Raw genomic sequence first — 6,000 nt, forward strand, 5'->3', positions numbered from 1 at the left:
TGCATTCCCACCAGCAGTGTAAGAGGGTTCGCTTTTCTCCACATCCTTTCCAACATTTGTTTTTTTTTTCTTGTCTTGGTAATTATAGCCATTCTGACGAGTATGAGGTGATATCTGATTGTAATTTTGATTTGCATTTCCCTAATAAATGGTGATGGTGAACATGTTTTCATACACCTGTTTTCCATCTGTGTATCTTCCTTGGAAAAATGTCTGTTCATATCCTCTGCCCATTTTTTTATTATTTTTTTTATTTTTTTAATTTTTTCCTTTTTCTCTCCAAAGCCCCCCAGTACATAGTTGTATATTCTTCATTGTGGGTCCTTCTAGTTGTGGCATGTGGGACGCTGCCTCAGCGTGGTTTGATGAGCAGTGCCATGTCCATGCCCAGGATTCGAACCAACCAAACACCGGGCCGCCTGCAGCAGAGCACGCGAACTTAACCACTCAGCCACGGGGCCAGGCCCCCTCTGCCCATTTTTTGATTGGGTTGTTTATTTTTTTGTTGTTGAGCTGTATGAGTTCTTTATATATTTTGGAAATTAACCCCTTGTGGGATATATGATATGGAAATATTTTCTCCCAGTTGGTGGGTTGTCTTTGCATTTTGTTCATGGTTTCCTTTGGCTTGCAGGAGCTTTTTAGCATGATGTCGTCCCATTTGTTTATTTTTCCTTTTGTTTCCCTTGCCCAAGTAGACATTGTATTCAAAAGATGCTGCTAAGACTGATGTGAAAGAGTGTACTGCCTATATTTTCTTCTAGGAGTTTTGTGGTTTCAGGTCTCATATTCAAATCTTTAATCCATTTCAAGTTAATTTTTGTGTATGGTGTAAGATAACGGTCTACTTTCATTCTTTCGCATGTGGCTGTCCAGTTTTCCCAACAACCTGTATTGAAGAGACTTTCCTTTCTCCATCGTATGTTCTTGGCACCTTTGTCAAAGACTAACTGTCCATAGATGTGTGGTTTTATTTCTGGGCTTTCAATTCTGTTCCATTGATCTGTGTGTCTGTTTTTGTGCCAATACAATGCTGTTTTGAATACTATAGCTTTGTAGTACATTTTGAAGTCTGGGATTGTGATGTCTCCAGCTTTATTCTTGTTTTCTTTTTTCTCAGGATTGCTTTCACTATTGGAGTCTTTTGTTGTTCTGTATAAATTTTAGGATTCTTTATTCCATTTCCATGAAGAATGTCATTGGGATTCTGATTGGGATTGCATTGAAGCTGTATATTGTGTTATTTAATATGGACATTTTAAATATGTTTGTTCTTCCAATCCACGAGCATGGGATATCTTTCCATTTCTTTATGTCGTCTTCAATTTCTTTCAATAATCTTTTATAATTTTCATTGTATACGTCTTTCACCTCCTTGGTTAAATTTATTCCTAGATATTTTATTCTTTTTGTTGCGATTGCAAATGGGATTGTATTCTTGACTTCTCTTTCTGCTAGTTCGTTATTAGAGTATAGACTACAACTGAATTTTGTAAGTTGATTTTGTACCCTGCAAGTTTGCTGTAATTGTTGAGTATTTCTAATAGTTTTCTGATGGATTTTTAACAAGTTTTCTCTATATAAAATCATATCATCTGCAAACAGTGAGAGTTTCATTTCTTCCTTTCCAATTTGGATTTCTTTTTCTTGCCTAATTGCTCTGGCCAAGACCTCCAGTACTATGTTGAATAACAGTGGCAAGAGTGGGCCCCCTTGTCTTGTTCCTGTTCTCAGAGGGATGGTTTTCAGTTTTTGCCCATTGAGTATGATGTTGGCTGTGGGTTTGTCATATATGGCCTTTACTGTGTTGAGATACTTTCCTTCTTTACTCATTTTATTGAGAATTTTTTTTTTGTCATAAATTGACATTGGATCTTATCAAATGCTTTCACTGCATCTATTGAGATGATCATGTACTTTTTATTCCTCAGTTACTTAACGTGGTGTATCACATTGATTGATTTGTGGATGTTGAATCATCCATGCGTCCCTGGTATAAATCCCACTTGATCATGCTGTATGATCCTTTAAATGTATTGCTGTATTTGATTTGCTAATATTTTGCTGAGGATTTTTGCTTCTATCTTCAACAGTGATATTAGCCGGAAATTTTCTGTTTTTGTGTTGTCCTTCTCTGGTTTTGGTATCAGAGTATCATTGGCTTCATAGAATGAGTTAGGAAGCATCCTGTTTTCTTCAATATTTCAGAGAATTTTGAGAAGCATAGGTATTAAATCTTTTTTGACTGTTTGGTAGAATTCACCAGAGAAGTCATCTGGTCCTGGACTTTAGTGTTTTTGGAGATTTTTGATTACTGCTTCAATCTCTTTACTTGTGATTGGTCTATTCAGATTCTCTGTATCTTCTTGATCAGTTTTGGGAAGTTGTATGATTCTAATTTATCCATTTCTTCTAGGTTATCCAATTTGTTGGTGTATAGCTTCTCATAGTATTCTCTTATAATACTTTGTATTTCTGCAGTATCTGTTGTAATTTCTCCTCATTCATTTCTAATTTTATTTATCTGAGTCTTCTCTCTGTTTTTCTTAGTGAGTCTGGCTAAGGGTTCGTCAATTTTGTTTATCTCTTCAAGAACCAGCTGTTAGTTTCATTGATCCCTTCCATTGTTTTTTGAGTCCCTATTTCATTTATTTCTGTTCTAGTTTTTATTATTTTCCTCTTTCTGTTGACTTTGGGCTCTGTTCTTTTTCTACTTCTGTTAGGTGTAGTTTACGATTACTTATTTTAGATTTTCCTTGTTTCTTGATGGAGACCTGTATTGCTGTAAATTTCCCTCTTAGTACCACTTTTGCTGCATCCCACAAGAGTTGGTATGTTGTGTTTTCATTTTCAATTGTATCCAGGTATTTTTTTGATTTCTCCATTGATCTAATGGTTGTTCCATTGTATGTTGTTTAGTCTCCACGTGTTTGTGACTTTCTCAGCTTTTTTCTTGTAATTAATTTCTAGTTTCATAGCCTTGTGGTCATAAGAGATGCTCAATACGATTTCTTTTTTTTTAATTGTGGTAACACTGGTTTATAACAATATATACATTTCAGGTGTACATCATTATATATTTTGAATTCCGTGTAGATTACATCATGTTCTCCACCCAAAGACTAATTACAATCCATCACCACATACATGTGCCTAATCACCCCTTTCGTCCTCTTCCCTTCCCACTCCTCCTTCCAATCTCTGTTTCTGTGTTTGTTTGTCATTGTTTTAATCTTCTACTTATGAGTGAGATCGTATGGTATTTGACTTTCTCCCTCTGACTTATTTCACTTAGCATGATACCCTCAAGGTCCATTCATGTTGTCACAAATAGCCAGATTTCATAATTTTTTATGGCTGACTAGTATTCCATTGTGTATATATACCACATCTTCTTTATCCATTTGGCCTTTGATGGGCACCTAGGTTGCTTCCAAGTCTTGGCTATTGTGAATAATGCTGCGATGAACATAAGGGTGCAAGTATCTTTATACCTTTGCGTTATCAAGTTCTTTGGATAAATACCCAGCAGTGGAATAGCTGGATCATATGGTAGATCTATCCTTAATTTTCTGAGGAATCTTCATACTGTTTTCCATAGTGGCTGCACCAGTTTGCACTCCCACCAGCAGTGTACAAGGGTTCCCTTCTCTCCACATCCTTTCCAACACTTATTGTTCCTGTTTTGTTAATTATAACCATTCTGACAGGAGTGAGGTGATACCTCATTGTAGTTTTGATTTGCGTTTTCCTGATAGCTAATGATGTTGAACATCTTTTCATATGCCTACTGGTCATCTGTATATCTTCTTTGGAGAAATCTCTGTTCAGATCTTTTGCCCATTTTTTAACTAGGTTGTTAGTTTTTTGTTGTTGAGGTGTATGACTTCTTTGTATATTTTGGATATTAACCCCTTATCTCATATATGGTTTGCAAATATCTTCTCCCAATTGTTAGGTTGTCTTTTCGTTTTGTTGATGGTTTCCTTTGCTGTGCAGAAGCTTTTTAGTTTGATGTAGTCCGATTTTTTCATTTTTTCTTTTGTTTCCCTTGCCCGGTCAGGCATGGTACTTGAAAATATGCTGCTAGGACCAATGTCAAAGAGCATACTGCCTATGTTTTCTTCTAGAAGTTTCATGTTTTCGGGTCTTACATTCAAGTCTTTAATCCATTTTGAGTTGATTTTTGTGCATCGTGTAAGGGAATGGTCTACTTTCATTCTTTTGCATGTGGCTGTCCAGTTTTCCTAACATCATTTATTGAAGAAACCCTCCTTTCTCCATCGTTTGCTCTTGGCTCCCTTGTCGAATATTAGCTGTCCATAAATGTGTGGGTTTATTTCTGCGCTCTCAATTCTGTTCCATTGATTTGTGTGTCTGCTTTTGTGCCAGTACCATGCTGTTTTGGTTACTATGGCTTTGTAGGATATTTTCACATCAGGGACTGTGATACCTCCAGCTTTGTTCTTTTTTCTCAGGATTCCTCTGGCTATTGAGGGTCTTTTGTTGTTCCATATAAATTTTAGGATTCTTTGCTCTATTTCTGTGAAAAATGTTGTTGGAACTTTGATAGGAATTGCGTTGACTCTATAGATTGCTTTAGGAAGTATGGACATTTTAATGATGTTAATTCTTCCAATCCAAGAGCAAGGAATATCATTCCATTTCTTTGTGTCTTCTTCAATTTCTTTCAACAATGTTTTGTAGTTTTCAGTGTACAGACCTTTCACCTCTTTGGTTAAGTTTATTCCTAGGTATTTTATTCTTTTTGTAAGCAACACACTTCTAAATAATCCATGAGTGAAGAGAAGCTCAAGGACGATTGGAAAATAGTTTAAACTGGATGAAATGAAGATCCAGAATACTAGACACTTTATGGTGCAGCCAAAGCAGTATTTAGAAGGAAGGTAAGAGCAGCAAGTGCTCATAGTGAACAAAGAATGGTTTCCAATCACTAACCCAAGCTTCCATTCAAGACACAAGGAAAAGAAGAGCAAACTCACCCCAAAGTAAGCGTGATACAATAATTATAGAGGGCAGAAATCAATGAAACTATACACAGAAACACAGGAACAAAAATAAATGAAACCCAAAGCTGATTCTTTAAAAAGACCAGTAATATTGACAAACCACTAGCCAGACTAATCATGGAAAAAAGAGACAAGACACGACTTGCCAGCATCTAGCATGAATAATGGGATGTCCCTACAAAAAGGAGTACTTTTAATTAATTATTAATCAATAGGATAATAAGATAATAGTACTACAAACAACATTGTGACCACAAATTTGACAACTTAAATGGAATGGCCCAACTCTTGAAAGACGCAAACTACCAAAACTCACTCAAGAAAAAATCATGTGATATTCTTGAAAAACATTAAATTGCATTTGTAGTTAAAACAACTTTCCAACAAAGAAAACTCCTGGCGACAGTGTTCTCACTGGAATGTACCACCAAACATTTGGGGAAGAATTGATACACTCCTTCACAATCTCATCAAGAAAATAGGAGAGAAAGGAACACTTTGCAACAATTTTATGAGGCAAGGGTTACTCCAAACACAAACCAGACAAAGACAGTCTAAGGAAAGAAAGGCACAGACCAACGTCCCCCGAGAACATAGATGCAAACATCCTCACCAAAATATTGGTAAGTATAAGCCAGCAATGTAGGAAAAGGACAAGACATCACAACCAAGTGGGATTCATCCTCAGGTGCCAGGCTAGTTTAGTGCTTGCAAATCAGTGAAGGTACACCACCGTGTTAAGAGACTAACAAAGAAAAACCACATCATTATAAACATACATGCACACAAAGATTTGATAAAATAAATAAAATGCTCAGCTACACAGGAATAGCAGGGAATTTCCTTAGTCAGACAGTATCTATGATCTCTGTTTAGCTAACATTATACTGAATGTTTTCCCCCTGTGATGGGGGACAAGGCAATGACGCTCTCACCACTTCTATCAGAACTGGCCAGTGCAGTAAGACAA

Source organism: Equus przewalskii, chromosome 9, assembly GCF_037783145.1.
Source record: "Equus przewalskii isolate Varuska chromosome 9, EquPr2, whole genome shotgun sequence".
In the NCBI taxonomy this organism is placed as follows: Eukaryota; Metazoa; Chordata; class Mammalia; order Perissodactyla; family Equidae; genus Equus; species Equus przewalskii.